General features: G+C 44.6%; 1 long non-coding RNA gene across 1 annotated transcript; it reads left to right on the top strand.

The window, feature by feature from the left end:
• The first annotated feature begins 11,059 nt into the window (after nt 1–11,059).
• Nucleotides 11,060–18,816, top strand: LOC129506015 (uncharacterized). Its single transcript, XR_008663663.1, has 4 exons — nt 11,060–11,143; nt 13,399–13,628; nt 17,230–17,324; nt 18,658–18,816. It is a non-coding gene; the product is annotated as an uncharacterized LOC129506015 (long non-coding RNA).
• Nucleotides 18,817–19,495: the final 679 nt, after the last annotated feature.

The raw sequence follows: 19,495 nt of genomic DNA on the forward strand, positions 1-19,495 counted from the left end.
TGGGGTGTGTAGCCTCTTCCCTCATTAGCCTTTTCTGCTCCCTTTGTTCTTGTGACTGACAGTGTCTTGTCCTTGACAACAGCCATGTGTTCAATTTTTCCAACGTGGTGAGGTCAGCACATTGGCTTTTAGCCTCTAGAGCAGGTAAGAGCCATTGAGCCTTGACAGATACAAGAGCAAGTTGCTAATTCACTCTGATTTTCATTTTGCACTGCTCCCGTAAAAGATAAATGTGGAGCCATGGACAATTACGCTATAGTAGAAAATAAATACTCTGGTGATTAAACACTGGAAATCACTAGTTTCAAAATTTCTCTAAAAATACAGCCCCAGATGTCATGCAAACTCCAATCAAACACGGGCTATAAAAATCAAACCGTAGACATTGCCTTATGAAGTGTTCACAGATGTAACACGAGTAGAAATTCTCACAGCTTAGAAAAGCAGGGCTTATGCTTTCTTCCTTTTTTTTTCTTGAGGGGGGATGGGGAGTTGTGCATCAAACTGCTCATTTCAATATGTGATTTGCCTCAAAGAGTTTCTGACTTAATTTATTTTCTCACCAACCTAAACCAATTCAAAAAAACATTTATTGAAACCCGAACAATCTACTTTTGGTTGACGAGTGCTAATAGGTGCAATGTTACCCCTGTCAACTTATAAGATCACCTACTGAGCTTGCAGCTAAACAGGAAAAAGTAAATTGAACTGGAGTTTGAATTTGTTTCCTTCTAAATTCCCTGCTATGGTTGGACAAGTACACTGCTTAATGAGAAACAAATTGCACTGTGGGCATTTCTTTATTAAAAAAACAAATTTTTCCTTTTTTTTTTTTTAAGTTGTAAGATGTTCACATCTTAGTATTGGATGTACCTCTAATGCAGAGGGGCTATATCTGTATGAAAAAAACAGATAAATGCTGTCAAAAAGTCTGTTTTTTTCAAGACTCCTTTGCTAGTTCCTGGGCTAAATAAGTATTTCCAGCGAAAACTGACAAATATAATTATTTCTGGACTTTGTTTTATTTTTCCCAATAGACCAGCCTCTCTTCTGTCTTTGATTCCATGGAGAGGTAGATTCCCTTGAGCAATTTGTCAACATTATGCCATTTTTAGTTTGAGAGCTTTTCTTGGGGTATCTAATAGGAGGAAATAGGAGGAAATAGGAGGGTGTGAGCAAGCGTATGTGGGCACCCACGTTCCCTACGTGCATGTGTGTAGTGCCAATGATGGTGTATCACCGCTGCATTAAAATGCCACACCAGCTCTTTGAATAAATCAGACAATTTGCTCCAAACAGTCAGCTCAACATTATCTTCTCTCTCCTCTTGACTTGTAGTTAACTAAGAGAATGTGGTCATTAAGTGTGAACATTCTAGACTGCACCAGCTGGTATCAAAGATCCTTTCCTCCCTCCCCTCTGGGTGCACACTACTTCTGTTTTCTGGTCAGGGACGGCCAGAGTTCATCTGCTCTTCCGTTCGTTCATTCATTCAGTCACTTACAAATAGGGAGTCTTAAAAAACAAAACAAAACAAAAAAAACAAAAAACAAAATAGGGAGTCTTCTAGGTGCCGAGGATGCCAAAGAGAACAGGACAAAGAAGGTCTCTAACCTTTTGAGGATTGCATTCTGGGATGAGAAGACAAACAATAAAGAAAATAAATAAATAAACACCATAATCTCAGGTCATGATAATTACCATGGAGACTGAAAACCCGAGAGAGATGACAGCGGATGACAGTGTCGACTTGGAGACGGAGACCAGAGAAGTGCTGCCTGAGAAGGTGCTGTGTGAAGACAGGCGGGCGGTGGGTGATGGGGGGGTGGTGGTGGCATGCAGCGGGGGATGCTGTGTGCAGAAGAAGCAGAGAAGGTACAGCACCTCAGCAGGCCAAGGTTAGCTCGTTCAAGTGAGCTGTCCCTTCTCTGCATTCTCCCTGAGGGGATTTTCTTGACCCCTTTGTAAACCAGCTGGGAAGTTGTACTCCGGCTGGGAGGACTATGAAGATCTGGGATGCTTTATTAAGGGAAACTGAAGTGTCGCTTTCCTTAGAGTAGAAGGCCTTGCAGGAGAGGTTGAAAACCTATACCCCTGTGACCCCACTTTTGCCAGGAACATGTACCTTCGGGGAAGTCCCTTCTCCAGTCTGACTTCGGTTTCTTCCTGAAATAAGGATGTCGGATCGAGTGATCTTAAATTCCCTTCCAGGGCAGACAGTCTCTGAGCCCTTTGAGAACAGAAGCTGGAGTTGCATTTCCCTGCTTGAGAATGTCCTATTAATATGGACTTGCTCACTAGGATGTTCAAAGCCAAGGCCGAGGTAAAAACTCCAGCATATGAACTGGAGTTCCACCTGGCTGCTTCCTCCAGGAGTCCAAAGGAGCCACGTTCAGACACTTGACATCTTTTAGTCTCCTTGATTTGGTCTGTTCTATGGCTTTAATCAGTAGGGAGCCAGGCAACCAATAGAGAGAGTTCTATGGGGACGTCAGATCTCACAACATGTGCTGAGATGAGGCACCCTGGCCATATGCAACCGTGTGAGGAAGGGCAGGTCTGATGGCAGAGAAAGGGCAGACTGGGGTCCCAGGGCCTTAGCCTTCAATAATACATGATCTCTCCTTACACGGGGTTTTGGTTAAAGGCAGCCCTTTACTGTGATCCTCTGTCTTGCTGACATGGAAGCAGCTTTTTAAAAATCCTCCCTGTAATCAACAGAGAATCCCATGGCTCTGTTGGGTCTGCTGGATGGTGTTTTATCAGTTCAGGGTGAACAACATCCCAAAGCCCAGTAAAGGTAGAGGATGAAGTGGTATTATTCATGTATGTGTGTTGAGCATCCTTACCATACGGAAGAAGGCATCTAGAGAGACACGTAGTGAATTAGATGTAGTCTTTGACCTCAAGGAATCTCCTCAAAATGGGTCCATAGGCACAGGTCCAAGAGAAGGGAGGGATGGATACAATGAAGGGATGGTGGTGGTGGTGGTGGATGAGTTGATACTTTGACTCAGTCTTTACCACACTTGGAGTAATTACGGCTTCAAAGGTCAGAGACAGGGGCAAAGAAGGGCATTTCCAGACAAGGGAACAGAATGAGTAAAAGCTGGGCACAGCATAGAACTTCCAGGAAGACCATCAATTTATCTGAGCTTCAAGAGAAGGGACCCTCGGAAGTTTAACTAACTCCAAGAGTTTGACACAAAGAAAAGCCAGAGCTCTGCCTCTTTGGAATGCAGATGCCTTTGATCCTGCTGTACCAGTTCCCATTCCAGAAGCACAGCTCCCTCCTTCCCCCTTCCCCTCCCTCCTCCCTTCCCCAACCACAGGCGCAGCAAACCTACCAGGAGGGAAGGCCTGTGGTTTTCAGTAGCTAAACTGGCATCCTTCATAATCAGGGGAATATCTTAAAATTCCATCCGTTTTGGCATTCTGATGATTTGCTGCAGAGTTGGAAATCAACTTTAATCTCAGGCTGCCTCCTTGTTTCCTTGCTGTGATTTCTAAATGCCATTTCTGCCTCACCCTCCTCCATCCAGACACGCTTTATCTCGGACACGAGTCTCTGGAAACTGCCTTTTTCCTCTCTGACTTCAGTCCCCAGATCTTCCACGAAGACAGTCACCTGTCTGTAATCCTCATGGTCCAGACGCTTCTGAGAAGCAAAACCACACGCTCCCCATCCTCTGGTCATGAGCACATCACCGTGGCTGTGTCCCGACGCAGCCCTCCTTTGTCGTTCCCATCAATATTTTTGCATCCCAGGATATGCCAGCCAACTGACTCATATTTACTCTAGACAAGCATTTGATGATCACACAGAGCTTTACCAGCTAGTTATTTTCTGGCCTCCTTAGTTTATGGTCTTTATATGCCTTCTCTTAGCAGTGGCAATGCCGCTAGTTAGGTAGAATGATCTTTTATGATCTGACTCTTGGCCATATAGTAGTAATAACAGTAATAAGGAATGACTTTTATGATGCAGTGCTTTTATAGAAGACTCTCACCTCCCCAGTGCTCAAGGTAACCTTTGAAACACATTTTCCTATTTACCAATGAGGAGACTGAGGCCTAAAGAGATTAAGGGCCTGGTTTAATGTCACTCGATTGGATAGAGATGGGAAGGGTTCAAACTCAGGACTGTTGAAGGAACAGTTTTGGGATATAAAGCATGTTCGGAATTCTGTCCTGGTCCACCCGTACTTTCTGGAGACTTGCCAAACCAGAGGTTCTCCAACACCAGTGGGTTTTAGCATTACCTGAGGGCTTGTTCAAAATGTAGACGGCCCCTCTCCCTCTTACACATTCTGATTCTGATGTGATGGGGCCCTAGAGTTTGCATCACTACCAGGGACCCTGAATGTCAGTGATGCAGGAGCCTGTGTGGAGAAATCGCTGAACAGAGTGGAGAAGCTTGAGTCTAATAGTCTAAAAAATGCTCTCTTTTTCATTTACCCTTCATTGTATGCAAATTTAAGTTCATTCAGGGAAAGACAGTTTGCATTCTGCTTTCGTTCTTATAAAATATCACTTTAATCTTATTTTAAACGGCTGCATTGCTGGAAGACCATTTTATCCTAAAGAGAATTTCATTTCTGATCATTTCAGATAGGTCTCTGATTTTAATGCTCCTTTCCCTTCTTTTAATATGACATCATAATCCTCTTCGCATCTAGATTTTGTGTTATATTGGTGTTTTTTCATGGAATATTGCCAGGGCTGGCATAAGTGATGGAGTTGTCAGAATTGTATTCTAAATGAGAGTAAAATTCAAATAAGGACCCAAATGGAAAATATGCCCATAAATATTTGAAAAGATCTCTCTCTCTCTCTTTCACACACTCTCTCTCTTTTTTCTGGTAGTTTTTTTCCTTTTAGCAAAGGAAATGTTGATTTATGTAGGTATCTTAGGGGATGGATGCATTTTCTGTTATATGTACCATCTTAAGAAATATTCAGCTAAATTCCGCTTGTCAGAACTCCAATAGAGGTCAGAGCACTGGATAAAAAAAAATGAGTCCAGCTTTGATTTTTCTTATGTAAATGTTTTCTCTAGGTATGTCCATTATGCCAGACTTAATGGTTCTAAAAACCAACCCAGACCCATCTAATTCAATTTAATTCTCCCCAATCAAAAAATACAAACCAACTATTTGAAAGACAGAGATTAGCTCTATTTCTACCACTAAAGGAAATGAGAAGGGTATTAAAGAGATGAAATCTCAGACAGAGCTTCAATATTGATCTCATCTACTCCAAGTTTGATCTTGTGTACAGTACATAGAGTGAGATTCGGTAAGAAAATATGCGTTCATGAGGCCCAAGGAAAGTGGAACAAATCATCCATATTCATCTCTTCTTTGGGGCATTTTGCTTTCCTTGGGATCAGTACATGGATTTGAGATTTGTTCTCTCAAAATTTCAGATCATTGCCTCAAAGCCATGTTTTCTCATGAGCTGTAGCTTTGGCCTCTTGCACAAGATGTCATATTTCACAAAAATATCTTCTTTCCGCAAAACAAAATGTAAACTCTCTCTTTACATATTTAACCTTGTCTTGAAAAAACAAAAACAAAAACAAAACAAAACCTGAAAAAAGCTAAGTCTTGGACAAGGCATTTCAAGCTCCCGCATAGCCTAATGGGAAACGTCCTGTGGGCATTCACACTCTGGCTTGTACTGATACCCTATTTTCATCCTTATCTGGGCTTTTAAACCATCTTATAGATCTGCGTGGCATACTTTTTGCCCATCACCTCCCTTGCTGGCTTCATGGCTGGTGTGGGAGCTTTTGTGTATCTCCTCCGGGAGCCCAGTTCTTCAAGCCCGGGTAGGAAACTGGGCAGAAATTAATGAATGCTCTTAGTGTATGGGTACCTGGCTAAGCTCTGGAACACAGAGGAGCAGAAGATGGACTCTCCCTCTCTTGAAAATGATCATGCTCTAGTGAGAGGTCATGGGCCAAACAACAAAAATAGCTCCTGTTCATCGAGCACGTGCTTTGCCTCCAATCATTTGCACTAGATCATTTCACAAATGCAATTAAATTTCACCCTCACAAAAGCCCGACGTGTTAGATGCTGTTATTCCCATTTTGCAGATGAAGAAATGTGGGTTCTCAGTTGCTCTAGCTGTCCCCCCATGAGGGTGTGTCAGTGTTGGCCTTTGAACCCTGGTCTTTCTGATACCAGAGCCTCTTCACTATATATGCTACACTGGCTGAAAATATAAATAAGGGTCGATGACTGCAGATCAGGGAAGATCAACAGAAAAAGAAATTCATCTCCAGAGTCAGAGGGATTAAACTAGAAGCTGGAAGGCTCTATCCATTCCGGTGTGGCAGCGAGGCCTCCTCTTTTAATGACTTCCCCCTTGCAGGCGGAATTCTCCAGAAGAATGCTGTTGACATCCTTCAACGCATCATAAATAACATCCCAGGTGCTCCAACTACCAGCTCCAGTCACACTCCTCTAGAGAGCTTTGCAGTGTTAACCCCCTCCCCACCGATTCGTCTTCTTGTTCCCTGCCCCCTTCCCTATTTTGAAGTCACTGCCATTTGTTCAGATTTAATGATTGCTTTGTTAAGTCCTCTTAAATACTTTCAGGTAAGCAATTTCAGATCAAATGAGTATCCCCTCCACAGAGCTGGGATCTATTGCTTCTGTGTAGTTAGTATCTGTGTGGACAGTAACAATTCTGAGCAAACATTTTTTGATTTGTTTTTTTTTTTTTTTTGGTGGGAGAGAGAGGTCACTTAAACTGCAGATTTCTTAAAGGCTGGCTTGTGTGGCTTTTCTTTGTTTGTTTGTTTCCTCCTCGGTCCCTAGCTGAATAAGGCCCGGGACAAGTGCACATAGACATTTGACGAATTAAACCAAATAGGGAAGCAATTGTTTTAATCTCTGTGGTAGGGAAATATAGATTAATATACCTATAGATGACCCTCACCTAAATTATATTTAAGTGAAGAAAGACAAGTGTGGAGATCAATAAAGATAAGTTCACATATGACACAATGCAGAACAAGATAAAGTATCAGAAGAGGGAGAGCAGGTGCCAGGGCACTTCAGAGGCTGGCAAGATCTTCTCCACTTATCTAATTGGGGGTAAGAGAGCTTCATGTGTTCACCAAACTCATCACAACTCTCACACCTGGCACCAGTCAGGTTCCTGATAGTGGCGATGGGAGGTATGGCACGGAGAAATCTTTTACTTTGTACTCTGCTGGCATGAAGAAATATTTTTACCAAAAAAAAAAAAAAATCATTCTTCTTGCAAATTAGAATGAAAAGGAAAGGACTTCTCGGTGAAGGCAGCCTGAGACTGCGTTTGAAGAGTTCTGTGATAGACTGAGGGCTGGGACGAAGAATTCCAAGGCTGAGGACGCATCACAAGGGAAACACAGAGGCAGGCAAACACTGAAAAGATTCAGGCAGCCAGTCTAGGAAGGTTTGACTGGAGTGCTGGACATGGGCAGGGGCAGAGTGTTAGATAAAGCCAGAAAGGAAAGTTAGGGCCGTGATGTGAGGGTAAGAGATGCCAGTGCTGAAGTTGTCTGGCCATGAAGCCTCTGGAGTCTTCTGAGCTGAGCGAGGCAAGATCATACCCAGGTTTTAGAGGCGTCATCTTGAACTGTGCTCAGGATTTGGATGTGTGCTGAAGGGCCCTTCATGACTCTAATAGCTCGGAGCTCATAAATGTCAAGGGCTGATCTTTGTCTTGTGTAGCTGGGTCTCATCTCATCAGCTGAGTATTTTAAGAAAAATACGGACCTATTCTGAGGAAGAGAGAATTCTCCAGGCAGTGGCAGATGGCCTTTGGACTCAAACCACAACATCAACTCTTCCCTGGATCTCCGGCCTGCAGACCTACCCTGCAGATTTTGGACCTGCCAGCCTCCGCAATTCCTTACCATAAATACATCTCTCTCTCTTTGTGTGTGTGTTTCCTATACGTATATCCTATTGATTATATTTCTCTGGACAACCCTGACTGATGTAGTCTTCATATCCATATTCCTCCAGCAAGATGACCATTTCTTCTTCTATTCAAGCAATACTTATAGGCTATCCATAAAGTGCCAATAAAAATCTTCTTTAAATTGACAGTACGCTCTCTACCTCCATCTCATCCCCTGCACGAAAACCCACATACATGAGAACCCCAGATATCATCCCGCTTTTGCTTTGTTCCTTGTTCGTTTGCTCTTGCAGTTGGTGATGGAAAACGGTTTGGCTACCATGATGGACAAAACAGGTATGGCAACCTGGAAGCCACTTGCTTTCTAGTTGAAATCTTCACAGTTTTCATACTCTCGCCCTCATGGGTCCCATTTAGTAATGCTTTACTCACCCTTATTTCTCTTCCTGAGTCCTCTCCAAGCTCACTATTCAACTTCATTGGGACCTTCACTGTCAACTCAGTAAGAAACCTGGCAGGATTTCATGGTGTCTCAGGGATAAAGTCAAGTGTCAGGCATTGTCGAGATTTTCCACAGAAATCTGTTCCTGGGTAGAGGTACATCAACCCTAAGCATAGCAGTCATGAGCATTTCCCTAGCACGTGCTAGGACCTAAAGTAGATGATTTACAAACATCATCTCATTTTATTCTGTAAATGAGACATGAGAGACTATACTGATTGTCCCCTAATATTCATCCCCCCTTCTAATAAAAAACGGAACCTCTGAGTTTCAGCTGGGCACACGGACACTGGACACTGGGAATAAAAACAAAATTTCTCAGCTCCCTTTTGTGCGCAGATGTGGCCAGCTGACTCAGTTCTGGTCAGCAGACTATGGGAGGAAGGGTTATGTAGAACTTCTAAGAAATGTCCTTAAAATAGGCCTAGTGCATTCCCCTTATGCATGGTGGCTGGACTTTGGACAAAGTCTCAGGAACCTGTAAAACCATCTTGAACCGTGTGATCTAAGCACTGCGTTCCGGAAAGGTAGAGCAGCCTGATGTAAGGAGCCTGGATTCCTGAGGTTTTGCGGAACCACCCTACTAGTCAAAACCTGCCTGCAACCAAATGATTATTATTTTTTCCCTTTCACAACTTGTGTAAGTCACTTGGGGGTTTTAGTGTGTCTGTCACTTGTAGCTGAATCCGATACGATTGACACAGCAGGTTCAAATATTCCCTTTTAAAAGAGGAAGAAACTGAGGCTCAAAGAATTTAGCTACCTTGCTTACAGTTGCATAGGTAGCAAGTTGTAAGTGGTCGAGTCCGGTTCTCTCTGATTCCAAAGCCCACCTCAGAGTCTCATCCTGCTAGTGAGCACCGGCTGCTGAAGCGAACTTCCCATCTCCTCTCCTGGTCTAACGATCCTAAGCATTCACAGTTTGGTTGAGCTGCCACTGTCTGAAAAGGGGTTCAGAGGTCCCTTCGCTGTCTTGAAAGATGTTTGCATAAACCTCTGTACTCCTGACCATTCAGGGACCCCGGATAGATTTATCCCGTAGCTTTCTGATATGTTTGCCAAGTAGCTCTGTCTTAAAATGCAGGGTAGCGTGGAGAGCTTGCACACCCTGTCAGACCACTAAGCCCGCCTGTCCAAACAAATCTACTCTGCTGTGACTTTGTTCCCCTGGCATGTCGATACACGTGCTTCTCCCACTGGGGCTTGGGGCCCAAGCATGTTTGAGAAATTGGATGGCAGTAAGTTTTTCTGCCAAGACCGTAGCACACATCCCTGGAAACAAGGAAAGGGACAGACTTACTGTGAAGTGTTCTGGCTTCTGTGTGGATCTCCTGCCGGAGGATTCTAGAAACTTCCTTTAGATACAGAGACTCCCAAAGTCCTTCAGATGCTCAACAACAATCTATACCCCAGTTGAAAACACAATCCCAATAGAGAAAATCGAGTCTGCCTTTTGCTTGTGTGAATTTACAGGGGTCCCGTACACTGGCTTTGATCTAGTTTACTGTGTGACCTTGAAGAGAGACAACACGTTGTGTTGAAAGAGCACAGGTTGAGATTCTGAAAGCCTTGCTGCTGGTTACAACTCCCACACTGTCTAGTTCAGTCTTGGGCAAGTCACTTAACCTCTCTGAGCCTCGCAGCTGCAAGACGGGAGTTCATTCGTTCCCTCACCTCTCCAAGCATGCTGCATCCAATTCGGTATGTATTAAATGCACACTTCTCTGGGTTTTGAGCACACAAATAAGAACAAAATATGACTTCCCCACAGGAAGAGTTGACCTCCTACCTAACAGAATTATAGTAAATGTCAAAGTGTTCACGGCTATGACGGTACTTGAGAAAGTATAAAGCTGCCCATAACAAGAGTTATTTTTAAGTCACAACTTGGTATTTCCCCTCCTCTAAGGTGGGAACCCCAAAGTATGCCAAAAGGAGCCAATGGAGAATAGGCATAAGACTAGTGACCTGGCTACTGAGGCCACCAGCAAGAGATGGGTCCCAGACGGGGTATCAAGTGGTGCCTGTGGACGCATCCTAGGAAAAATATGGACTGAGAAACATCTAGAAACTCTCCCTCTTCCGGGCCCATGCCTGAGCTCAGTATCTAATGGGAGCCACAGACAGGCCACAGACTTCTATCCTTGTGATCGGGAGATGCCTCTGTCAGCCAGGAGAGAAATTTCAATATTTTATCGAAAGCATTTTGCAGCGAGAAATCTCCAACACACACCCCCCATTTTTTTTTTTTGCCAGTGCCAGCATAATTTAACTATGATTTAATAGCTTCTTTCATTTACTTGTTAAATTATGCCTCTCCATCACCTTCCCTTTGGGTTTTCCCGCTTTTTGGTCCTACAACCTCCCATTATTTATTAATGCCCCATAATACATGATCGAGGCAGGCAGAAAGCAGCCATTTCATGATGATTTAGGAGACTCCTGGCAGGGAAACAACAAGAGCAGAAGCATATGTTCTGAGAGTCTCCCCTGTACTCGCCTTTTTGGAACAGAGTTGGATAGTTGTTAGCCATCATCTGCGTGGGTCCTCCCCTTCCCTCCCCAGCCCAGCCCCCTGGCCATTTTCCTGCCCTGAGCAAATTCAAAATACCTGGCTCAGAAAGACTGGTGAGTCAGTGCTCATGTTATTTCCAAGTGCCCACTGCTAGAATGAGCATGCTCCTCAACGTCGTGCTTAACCTGAAGAGACACTGAGAGGTAATTTGGCTTTCCCTCCAAGGGAGGAGTCCCGTGTGGGATGAGGAAATTTCAGATAATTGGAATCTTTAGGGGCTCAGTTCTTGGAAAGAAGGTTGAAACAACAAAATCTAGGGACGTGGTCCTTGCATCCCCCACCCACCATCTTTTTGCTGGGAAAAAGCTTGGACTGTTTCTACTGGTGGAATGACTTCACAGGGAATGGAGTTGGGATGGGTAGTTCCCGAGTACAAGGCAGGGGGACATCAGGGTGTTCCAGGGCTTACTCAAGAGTATAGGTTGGGTCATATCTGAACCTGATCACAATGCTGCTTCCCCCAGGCATTTGTGAGAGGCACATTCATTCACTTCCCGGGCTCGATTTCTTTTTTCCTCATCGCTTCCTTTGTGCTCTGGACTAGACTAGAACTCATTTTGCAATTCGGTTAATGACATTTGGAGGTTCTACAAACTACGGGGATGGTCACACGAGGTGCCAGAGGCAGAAGGACACCTAGGGAAGTGCCATGACTGATCTAACACCATACAGTTGAAAAATGGCAGAGCCAGAACAAGAGCCAAGTTTCCAATCTGACTGTAAACCTTAATTGAGGTAGGCTAGTGCTTACTCTTTTGGAGATAATATATATTCGGGCTCTTAGCACAGTGCCTGGCATTTAATGCATGTTTGCCTTCCTTTAGTACAGACCATCAGAACTAGAAACAGGGCTTAACAGGGGGGCAGTGTTGTACATGGAGTCAGAGACTTGGGCTTCCCTCCTCGCTATCCTATTACTGCTCCGGTAAGCTTGGATGATCCGCATTGCCTCTCTGGGCTTCAGTCTTCTTATCTGTGAAGATTGGGTTAGATAGTCTCTGAGATACCTTCTTGCTGTAGCTTTGTTCTTGATACTGCCTCGGTTGAGATGGTGAGTGAACTGTGGGCCTAGAGAGAGACTCTTGGGTCTAGGGGAGGAGTTGTCCAAAGTGCAATAAACACAAAGTACTTGGGCCTTGGTGATTGTTATATTGCGTGATGGTCAACCAAAGCAGGAGGATTTCTCCTACTTCTTGACAGTCCAGCCTCTTGTCTCCAGGTCCTAGATGCCACTTGGCATATACTGGCATGGTGTCCCCACTGGTTCCCTTTCCAGCTGTTGGAGAAGCATGATTACACTAAAGGCTGGCCATGCTTGTGATTCCCCCTTCATCCTTGAGTACACTCACCTGATTCACCCCTCCAGATGGCAGCAAGGCCTTGGAGCCCAGGGAATTGCCCGCTGGGGACATGTTCTGATTTTCCCCTGGGGCCCAGGCAGCCATTCCCCATCTGGTAGTCTAGAATTAAAGCCCGAGGACAGGAGAGGAGACCTAGTATAAAATAACAACGGTAACAACAATCCTGGTCCCTCTGCCCACTCCCCTCACCCCCCCCCCCCCCATGAAGTGACCTCCTGCTCCCTGCCCTGCCTTGCAGAGGGTGGCAAATGCAGTCAGTCAGTCTAGAGACTGGAGCTTTGGATTTCTTAGGCTCACCCTGAGTTCTATTTTTTGTAGCGAACCTGACTTTGTGGTGACCTCTGCAATGCCTCCGTTAGCATTTCTGCAGGCCCCAGGTTTGCAATGACATGCTCCATTCCTCCAGAAGTTTTCACTTCTATGGCACCAAGGCTGCGAAACTTCAGAAGGCCAGGCTGTTCTGCAGCTAACGTCAACGTGGAATCTGCCTAAGCCTTGACTAATGTATTCTTTGCATTATTAAACACAGATTAAATATATATGGATATTTAAATGTAATGTGTTATTTTCCTAAATCTAGCTTTACTTGATGTTCCTTTGACTTACGCCTTTTCATTGCTCATAATTGTCTCAGGGATCATGAATTATCGGCAGAAAGGAGCTGGAGCTCCCTCAGCACCAAAGACTTTGCCGTCCCATTACGTTTGACCAAGAGATGTAGCCCAGAAAATTATTGCTGGGGTTCTTCATGTGGGAATTTTTTTTTTTTGGCCTTCCTAGATAGAGCGTATTCCTCACCCCTGATTCAAAAGCCAAGGGAGCCAGAGCCTGGCAGACATGGGGGTTCATTTCTGTGCTGCAAAAAAGCTTGTGTCTGGGACAAGTCTCTGAGTAGCAAATTTGAACAGAGTCTGTGGTTCCTTGCTGGTGGCACCTTCATCCACTTTCCACCAGCTGTAGAGGCGGTCACTTGGCCTCAATGTGTGCTCAGAGGGCCCCAGAGAATTCTAATTCTTTTTCTTTTTTTAATGACCTAGTTTCTTAGATTTCTGCTCAATACTCCAGTGTCATGGAAGGGAGACCTGACCTGTCAACGGAAGTATGTCCCAAGCAGAGGCTGTCTAGATCATTCCGTGCCTGCATGATCTACTTCTTCTTCTGGAAGGGCCTGGATGAGGGGATTGGTCTTGATTATTGGCACGGTCTTCGCTGGCTCTGACATCCCCTGGTTTTCTATGCTTCCAAGGGACCGAAAGGGGAAATGAAGGTACTGTTTTCTTTTTTTTTTTTAAAGATTTTATTTAATTATTCATGATAGTCACACAGAGAGAGACAGAGAGGCAGAGTCACAGGCAGAGGGAGAAGCAGGCTCCATGCACCGGGAGCCCGACGTGGGATTCGATCCCGGGTCTCCAGGATCGCGCCCTGGGCCAAAGGCAGGCGCCAAACCGCTGCGTCACCCAGGGATCCCCTGTAGGTACTGTTTTCTACTGCCCGGTGGCTGCGTGGTCATTTTTCCTGCTACCCCTAAATCATACTCCCCTCTGGGGCTTGCTTAAAGCTGTTCCTGCTGATGCCAATCTGCCAATTGATCAGGAGACTCTGTCACTGTGTCCTGTGTTTATCAGTAGACGTGTGTTAGACTGGAAGCTTCTAGTGGTCTGGTGTTAGTTTGTATCAACGAGCAAGAGCTGCTTGTGGGCATTGCCTCTCAACTCCTTATGTTGGTACCTAAACTCAGCCTTATGTTGGTACCTAAACTTATGTGGGAGAGTTTACACCATGGAGATTGGCAAAAGCTAGAAAACAAGGCTTTTTTCTCCCCTCCTTGGGAGAAATGGTTATTTAAATTGTAAGCATACCACTATCACAAGCTCCCTGGAGGTGCTGGGCAGCAGAAAATATGCCAAGCAACAGATCTTTCCCAGTTTGACTAGAAAGAAGGCATAATCTCCTTTAGGTACCCCAGTCTACCAACCTTGCCCCCTTCCTAGAGCATTAGATTACTTGCTACACTTTCTCACTTGGGGACATGTTGGATCCCACGTCCTATTCCTCTCTGAGTGGGTCCTCCCTGTCGTGAGTATGTGAAAGAGACCTCCCTGAATTGAGAACTGTTTCCTCTCAGCCCCTTAGACCCAAGACTATTATTGATAACCTTCCTCTTCCAATGGGACAGTTCCTGGAGCAAGCGGACCTAGGCTTGTCTTGGGGAGCGGGGGAAGAAAAGGAGCAGATTACTGCTCCTTTTGATTACTTGGGGTTACTGGTGAGGAAGAGGGATACTTGGCAGGACCGACTCCAGCAGGCAGGTCACTTGTCAGCTGGACCCACGAAAACCCCAAAGAAGGAAAGGGGAATGTGATGCCCCACGTTTGCAAGGTACAAGAGTCACCGAGTCGGACACACCATTAGCAGCACAGGGATGCTCATATTTCTCATGCCCCCTGCCTTGGAAGTTCTTAGCCATAGCTTGACCTTGGTTGTCCTCCCCAAACGTCTAGTCCAGAGCCTGAGGCCTAGTAGGCATTCGACAAACATTTATTCAATTGGTGAATAAGTTCGTGGGACATCCATGGGTCTCAAGGTTTAAAATGAATGCCACTGGGGGAGGGCAGCAGGGAGGGTGGCGAGGGAATGTGTCCTTTTCCCCAATCCTGCTTCATTCCTTAGGGTTGAGTCAATGGAGTAAGAGGCCCCTGAGAGGAGAGCAGGTGATCTGCACGATGCGAGGGTGCAAGATGAGAGCAAGGTCCGGGTGGGAGAGATGCCCTGGGTCCTCTCAAGGGGCCTTCCAACAGAAAAGTGTCTGCAGCTCGGGGAAGCAGGGAGTTAAGGTCTGAGGCGAATGGAATTTTCTGTGTGGTCGTACAGACTTGTCTTAACCACAGGAATGAACACAAGATTCGACTTGTTCCCTCAGCTATTGTCTGGAACTCTTTTTCCCTCCAGCCGCCGGCAGCCGGAGGTTTTAATGTGACATTTTTCTAAGTATTATGATTGCTCTCTGGCCTTCTCTTTATGGCTTTTTTTTTTTTTTTTTGCTTCCCCTCCTTGCAGGCTCTTACCCCCCTGGCCTCCAGATGCTCCCCAAAGAGCAAGGGCCGTCCTCTCTGCCTACCAGCCAGGAGAGGACATCTGCGCTGGGTTTATTTACTTTTTAAAGACACGCGTCTCCTCTCCTTCCTGAACCCCCACCCTGCACCTCCTCCTGGAAACCACAAACCATCACCTTCCCACTTCCCAAATCCCAGAACACGACGGGGTGGAGACGTGCACAGGACCCTAAGCTCCATTCGTGGGCTGTTTGAGCCACCCTAACCGGGGTTCCTCGGCAGCCCCATCAACCCAGGGGAAGGACAGGTGCATTTGTTCTCCGTGACCCTTGCCTGGTCCCCCCTGTTCGGTACCTTCCAAGGCTTCCTTAGATCCTTAGATCTCATTAGATCTTAGATCTTCCTTAGATCTCATTCTGTGCATCTTGCTTTGTATTTCCTAGTCTGCAGACACCTCCCTGCGAGGTGTCTACTCAATCCCCCAAATGGCCCTTCGTTCACCTTTAACTGAAGGTGAGCTCAGAAAAGTGACCCCAAAACTGATCGACAAATTGGAGGGCAGGGGGGAGTACTTCAAAGATCCTTCCCCCACCCCACCCCATGGCCTTGATGATCTTGCTGTATCTGCTTCATCTTCTTGCCGGGTTTCTGGGTGCTCCCTGTGTCTGAGGATGACAAAAAGGAAATGAGAAGTCAGGATACCTTGGAGCCTCCGGGCAAGCTGAGAGCTTGGGGCTTGCTTTCTCTGTGCCGCTATTGTAATGGAAAAGCATTCCTGCAGACAATTATTTTTTTTTTTTAATTTTGTTTTAAAATAGCATTAGAGAGAGGGAGACGGATTTCTTTCCAAAGCATCCCCCTTTGATGAGGTGCAAAAAGGTTAAACAAAAAGCCAAACTTTGGTTTCAAATAGAAGACACCTTTATTCTAATTATAATCATAATGGTTCAACGTGTTTGGGATTTAATTATTTGGAATTAGAATAAAAAAAAAGACATCCTGTAATTACCATTGAACTTATCTCGAGGCACAAATCTAATAATTAAATACTTTTAGATTTCATTCAGTGAGTAATTAAAATTTTAAAAATAATGTGGATTATTTCCCACCTCTGCAAGGAAAGTTCTAAAATTATCAATGGGTTTCAATGGAAAGATCTGGATTTTACTGTGTATAAAACACAATCCTTAAGAAAATTATCATTTCGGTTATTTATAGTCCTTTCCACCGGTGATCAGGGTGTTTGAGCAAGTGAGAAATGACTGAGTTAGGAGTTGGATCCGAATGAAAAATATTTCCTTTGAGAAAGATAGTTTCCTGAGCATGAGCTTCATTTTTATTGTCAGCAAAGAGAGGCAAGCAGGTACTGTGCAATTTTTATGAGAACTGAGTTTTGTTCTCTGATCGGTTTTGGCAACAAATAGTGGTCCATATGCTTTCCCCTCCTGGAAGTGGAGCACGGGAGTGAGGTTTGGCAGGAGTAGGTGACTGTAAAATCCAAGGGAAGGTCTTGGTAGAGGGGGTGCTTCAGGGGATTTAGCCTCTTGCTTGGGAATAGGCCTCAAATACGAGCAAAGCAGATGTACCAGCTCTGGATGGGGGAAGACCAGGAGCTAGCTGGTGCAGGGGAAATGTCTGCTGGCATGACCCAGCGTCTTGAAGCTGAATTGTAAGCATGCCGCCCGTCACTCAGCTCACCTCCCCCCACAGCAGAAATCAAGGCATTTGCGTTGTTATGAGGAAAGAACAGGGGCTCAGACCGATCTCATGGATCAGCTATATGGCTTATCTCCTCAGGTCTTCTTTCCTTAGGTGTTCAACCCTCCGGGACATTCCATCACCAGCGAGTCCCCTCTGAGATGCTGCTTTCCTGGGCTGGGCACTACCTCAAATCAAGAACACCCTGGGTAAGTGATGCCAGGGAACTTGGACTTACAGAGGGAAATTTGGAATAGATTCAGGGAGAGGCTGGAGCTCAAAGGGAGTGTGTACCACCCCCAACAGCAATAATAACTGTAATAGCAAAACATGTAAACACTATACTAGTGCTGCATGTATGTGACCTTTATACTGGCACTGCTAGGGAAATGCTATCTCCACTCTGAAGAAGAGGTAACTAAGACCTAAGAGGCAAAGCCATGTTGTCAACATGAGGGCCAGATTTGCTATTAATTATTACAATATACAGCAAGGTTCTCCAATGGGGTGCTCCTGGGAGCTTCAAAAATTAAGATGTTTGGTTTTCACTCCAAATATCCTAGAGATGACTTAATGACAGTACAACAAGGAAGTTAAAGTTTCATTTGTGGAGTCGGACAATCCAGGTTTGTTTATTACCTGCTAAGCCTTGGCAAGTCATTAAGCCTTACTGAATCTTAATTCCTCATCTGTAAAATGGGTATCATTGATGTACCTGCATCATATGCTTATGGGCAAGAGATAATATGTACAGAGTTTTTAATACAGTGAATGGCATCCGGCACATGCTTGGTAAATTCAAGCTTATTAATAATTGTTTTGTGTAAGAATTTGGTTGAATCTTGAAAAATGATGGTAATTTAAATGAAGGGGACCTTAGAGAATATTGCAGATGAAAAGAAAATATCACATTTAGATATGAGACTGTTCTATCCTGATCTTGTTTCATGTTTCTACTCCCTAAACTTTGACATCACGTAAGCTCTGTCCTTGGTTTTCTTTTCTCCCTACGCTGTCTTTGGGCATCTCATCCACCCACACAGTTTTCACTATCTCATTTTATGAATGTACCCTTAAGTTTGATCTAGGGTGACAATTTTCTTCTTAACATTCATTCTCTTGCCTCTAATTCCTATGGGATGGTCCTTCTTCCTGGTATCTCCATCTAAGCACGTCAAAAGTGGTCCTCTGAGTGTTTCTTTTTTCTTTAATGGCCCCACCATACTCCAATGCACCAAGAATAAATCCTCTTTGTCATGTCTGTTCCCTGTCTCCCATCTAATCAAGTCACAATTTAGGTCAGCTTTATTGGCTCCAGATTTAAGGCTGTTCTTTTCAATATGGGTGATTGCATATTGGCCAATGGATTTCTTCTAAACTGCAGCCTACAGTCACCAAATTGATATTCCTAAAGATAATTCTAATGCTATCAGTCTATGCTCAGAAAGCTTTGATATCTGAAGCTCTGAAACTAAAACACCAACTTTATTTATTTATTTATTTATTTATTTATTTATTTATTTTATTTTATTTTATTTATAGGCTCCACACCCAGTATACAGCCCAACATGGAACCCGAAACTAAGACCCTGAGAGCAAGACCTGAGCTGAGATCAAAAGCCCAATGCTTAGCCAACTGAGCCACTCTGGTACCCTATTTTGTTATATCTTAACTTCAGTATTGTTAATAAATCTATTTTTTAAAAATATAGCTCTGCAAGAGCCTGCTATTTTCTCTTCTCTGGACACAGCCTGACTTACCCTTGTTCATCTTCGGCTCCCAGCTTTACCCAGTGGACTTTTACCCCTTCCTCAAGAGGGTTAATGCCTTCTTTCCATTTACTTTCCCAGATCATTCCCAGATGACAAAACCTCTTTTTTCTCTGTACTGCTGAAGCATTCTGTGTCCCTTTTATGAGAGTGATATTATCTCATGTTATGGTTCTCACCACTTAATATAAGCACCTACAGGCCAAAGACCTGCTCGTATTCATTTTATGTGTGATCTCACGTAATCTGCCAAACAACACCCTTGAGAAGGTTGGTGGATTTCATCCTCCAGATGAAGAAGCCGAGGCTCAGAACTCTTAAGTCAATATTCCAAAGGTTCCAAATGCACGGAGTGATTAGGTAAGAGAATCATTGCAAACCCACGCTTATTTGGTTCCAAAGCCACCACACAATACTGTTGGGTTGGTGGCGATAGGGGTAGGGGGAGGAAGTGGCCGGAGGGCTAGAGGGTCGGAAAGATGTAGAGGAAAGCTTTGACTTAGAGGCAGCTTTTGAGGTGGGCCTTGATGATTATGCTTTCAGGAGGTGGGTGTGGAGGAAGGCCTGCTAAGCAGGGGGAGCAGCACAAACAAAGCGGTGGAAGAAGTTG

The sequence above is a fragment of the Nyctereutes procyonoides genome, unplaced genomic scaffold (assembly GCF_905146905.1).
Source record: "Nyctereutes procyonoides isolate TBG_1078 unplaced genomic scaffold, NYPRO_anot_genome, whole genome shotgun sequence".
NCBI lineage: Eukaryota > Metazoa > Chordata > Mammalia > Carnivora > Canidae > Nyctereutes > Nyctereutes procyonoides.